Raw genomic sequence first — 7,357 nt, forward strand, 5'->3', positions numbered from 1 at the left:
AGGAAAGAAGAAGGAAATGGAACGAAAAGGAACTAGCGTTCATGGTACATACTTCGTGCCATATGTCTTTTATTTGCTGTCTTTTTAATGCATCCAGAAATGCTATGAATTAGTTATTATGGGTCCCAGCTGCTACTAACAACCCATGCTGTCTCCAAATCTAGTCGAAGGAATTTAGTACTATTTATGGGCTAGTCCAGACTTCTCCATGAATAATTTTGTCTTTTAGGTACATCGTGGACTATCTTTGCAGCTAGCCTAAGTGACAAATCTTATTTATAATATTGTTTTTAGGTGCGAATGTTCCACAGGAACCAACACATGAGACCTGCTTGCTTATCTGGTCCTCAGGCCTGTCAGGACACTGGGAGAGTCCCCTTCCCACCATGCGCATAGCATTACACAGCGCCAAGTTCATATAAGATATTACACAGGTAGAACGAGTGGCTAAGTGATAATTACATAAAATTTAAGTTGAAAGAGAAACTAATTTCCTCTTTTAGTCATAAATTTAAAATTAAGCTGTTTATAAAACAGCATTTTCCCAGATTTTCTCTCTAAAACATTAACCAATTTTGCTGGAATACAACATATAACTGTTTTAGTCAGAATCTAACATAGGTTTGTGACAGAAAAAAAAGAAAATGCACAAAATGTAATATATGTGTCCTTACATGAAATGATAAAAGCAAGATAACAAATGATATATACAATGTGAAATTCCTGTTGTAAAATATATATACACAGAAAAAGATTGGAAAGCATAAATCAAAGTGTTAAAAACAGTGATTTTCTTTGGTGATATATAAAATTATGGGAAATTTCTTTTGCAGTTTTGTGTTATCATTCTTGTTTTATGTAGAGTATTTTCCTGAAGATATGTTATTTAGTATTTAGGGGAAAAACACACATATACAGAGTGTTGTACTAGGTCAAGTCTTTCATGGAAAAATCTAGATGTTTATTTGTATCTGTTACTTCCCTGTACTATCCCTTGAAATCTTGATCCATTAAATTAAATAAACTGAGAAAAGATGTTTATACTGTCTCTAGAAAATACAACTCCATTTTCTCTCATCATTTCATATTTCTAGTTCATTAGGATAAGTTAAATTATTATGTGGGGTCCCCTTTTTGCACTTTTCCATAAATTGTAATTTTGATTGGTGAGATTTCCAGTCCGTGGATCATCCACTTCCTTCCAATCTTCTTTCCCACATCTCACCCATCCTGCCCATCTGGGAGCCGTCGTTCAGACATTATTAAACATCATTCTTTCCCTTGGAGGTTGTGTTTTACAACATGGATTACAGATCAGACAAATAACAAATAAGCCTTCTTAAGCCTTCATTAGGACAACTGACATTCAGACACACATAGAGGAAACAAATATTGCACATTTTAAAACTGGATTTTATTTTTCTCTTAAAGAAAAGCTTTATGAATTTTTATATAAATTTTACTTTTCTCTTTCTATTCCCAAACAATATGGTTTACACCACAGCCATAGTAACCTTTTAAAAAGATAAATCATGTTACTTCCCTGCTTATAACTTTTAATGTCTTCTCAGTGCAATTGAAACAACATTAAGATACTTTTTTATGGCCTTCAAGTCCTCCAAGATATCTTTTCATTTTATCCCATAGGCTCTGAAAAAACAAGAACTTTCTTTCTGTTCCTTAAACACTCGAGAGTCCCATTTTGGGCTTTTTTTCTTACTTAAAATAGGTCTCCCAAACACCTTTGCAAGACTGCCTCCTTCTCGCCATTCACGTCTCATCTCAAATGCCTCCTCCTCTGAGGGGGCCTCACCGACTGCCTTACTTCATTATTACTGCCCTTCCCCTTCTCCTGTGACACTGTCTATCCCGGTACACTACATCAGAGTTCTTACAGCCTTCTCTCCCCCTGAGGTTATTTTACGTAGTTTTTCGTTAATGAGTATTGTCTGTCTCGCCAACTAGAATGTAAGTTCCACAGAGTAGGAACTTTTTCTTGTATCCCCATTGCTAGAATTATGCCAGGCACATAGTAGGCACAAAATAAATATCTCTTGTTTAAACAAAAATTGGCTTTGAATAATGCACAATACCGGAGAAGGCAATGGCACCCCACTCCAGTACTCTTGCCTGGAAAATCCACGGACGGAGGAGCCTGAAAGGCTCCAGTCCATGGGGTCACGAAGAGTCGGACAGGACTGAGCAACTTCACTTTCACTTTTCACTTTCGTGCATTGGAGAAGGAAATGGCAACCTACTCCAGTGTTCTTGCCTGGAGAATCCCAGGGACAGAGGAGCCTGGTGGGCTGCCGTCTATGGGGTCGCACAGAGTCGGACACGACTGAAGCGACTTAGCAGCAGCAGCAGAATGCACAGTACCGTGTCTTCTTTGCTCCTAAAAACGGCTATAGGATCTGAAAGAACACACCTTTCATCTTTGAGCAGAGAATGTCCTTTCTCCCAGGTCCTCCAGTCTCTTTTTATCTCCATTCGTGAACCATCAGAGCCTTTTCAGGCCACCACTAGAAGGGCAATTTTCTTGATTCTGCTTTCACCTTCTGGCTTTCACCAAATTCCTGAAAACTCCTGTGAGTTTCTGTAATGGAAAATCAACCTAAATCAGAGAGTCTCACTGTTGTTCTTTGGTCTATGAAAATAAAACCATGGTGCTATCCTCAGCACAGTGCATGCTTTCAGTTGGATTGTCACTTATCTGTCACACCCACGCCTTACCCCTGAATCAGAGCATTTTTCTGCAAGGCTGGTCAGTAGGACTTGGAATGATCTGTTTTTAGAACTTAGGTCAAAATGGGAATTATGGTAATCACAAGCATGGTTTCATTAGCATCACAGCCTAACCAATTTTTCTAATTCATCTTAAAATGTTATTCAACCATAACTTATTGAAAAATAAAGACAAATTTATCTTTTATAAAATCATGGGAATTTAGAGCTGCAATGCAATTTAGATACGATCTAGTTTAGATCATATCTAATTAGATGTGATCATGGTTTTTATGATCTAGTTTATCAAACTAGGTGTGACCTAGTTTATCAAACTAGATATGATCTAGTTTATAGTTTTAAACATTTAAATATAGATATTTTTTAAAATATTTAAGAATATTAAAACCCAGGGTGAGGCTAAGTAACTTTTCAAAGGTCACTGAGCCAAGTGAAGGCAGATCCACATGTAGACACCCAGTCCAACACTCTTTCTACTACATATAATGAAGTTCAAAGTTTATTAGTTGTAAGATTAACTATTTTGGAATAGTTAATAATCTTTTAAATATTTAATAATCTTTTATGAGTCTGAGTGAACTCCGGGAGTTGGTGATGAACAGGGAGGCCTAGCGTGCTGTGATTCATGGGGTCGCAAAGAGTCGGACACGACTGAGCAACTGAACTGACCTGAATAATCTTTGTCTCTGTTACAGTGCCTGGAACATAGAAGGCAATCAATAATTACAAAGGATTTTACTTCAATTTGGAATAGCAATTATAATGCCTTGTTGCTTTTTATTTATCTGTCTTTTGAGATTGTGTTTTCCAACAGTCATGACTGTTATACACAATGAGTTAAGCAGTATTAATTTACATAGTTAACTGACTCTCGCATGCATCATTTCACACATTTCTACCTGATGAACACACCCTGTGTATTGCGTATGTATTTATAATGCATGTATATAATTCCATTTCTGATGTGAATAGTATAGAAATGTTACTTTATTTACTGATAATTATTTATAAAAGGAAAATAAAGGTGGAATTCTTGGATTTAATTATCTGTACTTATTCATATGGAAATGACTTTAAACTATTTGGCATTGAAATAATAGCAAAGATTTGGCATTATAATTGAAAATGTCTGAATCCTCTGTTTCTGAGCTCATAGTATTTGAAAATTTATTTTATAAAGTCATAGCAAGTTGAGAAAAAAATTCTATTTGACATTAAAAGTGAGAAGTAGAAAATGGAAAATGAAATAAGGAGGATTTCCTGAAATTTCAATCTGAAGAGTAATTATAATGGTGACTACAATTTTATGAAATAAAATGCCGAACATCATACAAGATATTTTGAAATTACACTTTATATTTTGAATAGAAATCGAGCCAAGTGTGGAAACAGTCCCATGATCCAAGAGAGTGTTTTGCTTTCACTTACAGGCCATGAACTGGAGGGCTCATCTGTTCATGCTCTAAATGTAATGCCCACTTTCACTGCTTCACCTCCCTGTTTGTGTGTGCCTCTAACTTGCCCCAATGTACCTGTGTGCTGTACAAGAGTACACAGCACTATATTTTCCTTCTTCATGGGTTTAATTGTCTTCATTTGTCTCCTATGAGTCTCAACTTTGACTAGCTCTGTTTATCACTTCTGCTGATAGATGTAGAACACTATTACTTTTCTGTGACCTGACAGGAGGGAAGAATAAATAGCATACTCCCCTGCTTCACTGACAAGCAGTTCTACACTCAGCAGTTTTCTAGCATCCAGTCTGGAAGATGCTTCCACAGACAGCAGAAACATGATGCTACCGTTCTTGCATGAAGATACAAAGCAGTACTGAAAACAACTGTCTCATTAGTTCACGGAATCGATAATGATCAAAATAATGGGTAATTCTTTGCACTATTATGTGGTACTCAGTGACAGAGTACCTGCCTTATGAACAATATCTTTCCCTCCCCACCTTGGTAAAGTTAGAGTTTAGAAGCTATTTTTGTGGGAGCACTACTGCTGGAGAGCCCAGGAGAAGCAGGGATGTGGTTCTCTCTAGGATATAATGTTTCAGAGTTTCTACTGTGGGGAATGCTGAATGTTATAATTATTTGCAATTATTTCCCTTTCTTGATGCATGTGTGGATGGTGCATGGTAGCTCAGACAGTAAAGTGTCTGCCTACAATGCAGGAGACCCAGGTTCAATCTCTGGATCAGGAAGATACCCTGGAGAAGGAAATGGCAACCCACTCCAGAGCTCTTGCCTGGAAAATCCCGTGGACCGAGGAGCCTGGTAGGCTACAGTCCATGGGGTCGCAAAGAGTCAGACACAACTGAGCAACTTCACTTCACTTCCCTTTCTTGAAACTTCCCTCTATCTTTGAAGGTGAGTCTGTGAAATGAAAGTTATAGTAAAATGAGTCATAATGAATCTTGTAGAAGAAAGAATTCATAATCTGTTCACTGAAATCCTGTCAAGCACAACAAAGTCCCACTTCTTCCATGACACCTTTTTAAACCAACCCAGTTAGTGGTTACACAACCCTTTGAACTTGTAAATACGATTGTTTTCTCTACCATGTGTTTTATGCCCATGAAATTTATTCTGTTGGCACTTTATATTGTTATTTGCCTTTCTTTCCTTTGTGCTCAGTTCAGTTCAGTTCAGTTGCTCAGTAGTGTCAGACTCTCTGTGACCCCATGAATTGCAGCATGCCAGGCCTCCCTGTCCATCAACAATTCCCAGAATTCACTCAAACCTATGTCCATTGAGTCGATGATGCCATCCAGCCATCTCATTCTCTGTCATCCCCTTTTCTTCCTGCCCCCAATCCCTCCCAGCATCAGTCTTTTCCAATGAGTCAACTTTTTGCATGAGGTGGCCAAAGTATTGGAGTTTCAGCTTTAGCATCATTCCTTCTGAAGACCACCCAGGATTGATCTCCATTAGAATGGACTGGTTGGATCTCCTTGCAGTCCAAGGGACTCTCAAGAGTCTTCTCCAACACCACAGTTCAAAAGCATCAATTCTTCGGCGCTCAGCCTTCTTCACAGTCCAACTCTCACATCCATACATGACCACAGGAAAAACCATAGCCTTGACTAGACGGACCTTTGTTGGCAAAGTAACATCTCTGCTTTTGAATATGTTATCAAGGTTGCTCATAACTTTCCTTCCAAGGAGTAAGTGTCTTTTAATTTCATGGCTGCAATCACCATCTGCAGTGATTTTGGAGCCCCCCAAAATTGAGTCTGACAATGTTTCCACTGTTTCCCCATCTATTTCCCATGAAGTGATGGGACCAGATGCCATGATCTTCATTTTCTGAATGTTGAGCTTTAAGCCAACTTTTTCACTCTCCTCTTTCACTTTCATCAAGAGGCTTTTTAGTTCCTCTTCACTTTTTGCCATAAGGGTGGTGTCATCTGCATATCTGAGGTTATTGATATTTCTTCCAGCAATCTTGATTCCAGCTTGTGCTTCTTCCAGCCCAGCATTTCTCATGATGTACTCTGCATATAAGTTAAATAAGCAGGGTGACAATAAACAGCCTTAATGTACTCCTTTTCCTATTTGGAACCAGTTTGTTGTTCCATGTCCAGTTCTAACTGTTGCTTCTTGACCTGCATACAGATTTCTCAAGAGGCAGGTCAGATGGTCTGGTATTCCCATCTCTTTCAGAATTTTCCACAGTTTATTGTGATCCACACAGTCAAAGGCTTTGGCATAGTCAATAAAGCAGAAATAGATGTTTTTCTGGAACTCTCTTGCTTTTTCCATGATCCAGCGGATGTTGGCAATTTGATCTCTGGTTCCTCTGCCTTTTCTAAAACCAGCTTAAACATCAGGAAGTTCACGGTTCACATATTGCTGAAGCCTGGCTTGGAGAATTTTGAGCATTACTTTACTAGCGTGTGAGATGAGTGCAATTGTGCGGTAGTTTGAGCATTCTTTGGCATTGCCTTTCTTTGGGATTGGAATGAAAACTGACCTTTTCCAGTCCTGTAGCCACTGCTGAATTTTCCAAATTTGCTGGCATATTGAGTACAGCACTTTCACAGCATCATCTTTCAGGATTTGAAATAGCTCAACTGGAATTCCATCACCTCCACTAGCTTTGTTCATAGTGATGCTTTCTAAGGCCCACTTGACTTCACATTCCAGGATGTCTGGATCTAGGTGAGTGATCACACCATCATGATTATCTGGGTCATGAAGATCTTTTTTGTACAGTTCTTCTTTGTATTCTTGCCATCTCTTCTTAATATCTTCTGTTTCTGTTAGGTCCATACCATTTCTGTCCTTTATCGAGCCCATCTTTGCATGAAATGTTCCCTTGGTATCTCTAATTTTCTTGAAAAAATCTCTAGTCTTTCCCATTCTGTTGTCTTCCTGTATTTCTTTGCATTGATGGCTGAGGAAGGCTTTCTTATCTCTTCTTGCTATTCTTTGGAACTCTGCATTCAGATGCTTATATCTTTCCTTTTCTCCTTTGCTTTTCACTTCTCTTCTTTTCACAGCTATTTGTAAGGCCTCCCCAGACAGCCATTTTGCTTTTTTGCATTTCTTTTCCACGGGGATGATCTTGATCCCTGTCTTCTGTATAATATCCATAGTGCATGCCC

General features: G+C 38.4%; 1 long non-coding RNA gene across 8 annotated transcripts in view; it reads left to right on the forward strand.

The window, feature by feature from the left end:
• Nucleotides 1-3,909, forward strand: part of LOC138988210 (uncharacterized) — a 141,868-nt gene extending 137,959 nt beyond the window's left edge. For all 8 annotated transcript variants that reach the window (XR_011464457.1, XR_011464460.1, XR_011464455.1 and 5 more), the window contains one exon: nucleotides 295-3,909. This is a non-coding gene — a long non-coding RNA (uncharacterized lncRNA). The remainder of the gene's footprint in view (nucleotides 1-294) is intronic.
• Nucleotides 3,910-7,357: the final 3,448 nt, after the last annotated feature.

The sequence above is a fragment of the Bos mutus genome, chromosome 6 (genome assembly GCF_027580195.1).
Source record: "Bos mutus isolate GX-2022 chromosome 6, NWIPB_WYAK_1.1, whole genome shotgun sequence".
NCBI lineage: Eukaryota > Metazoa > Chordata > Mammalia > Artiodactyla > Bovidae > Bos > Bos mutus.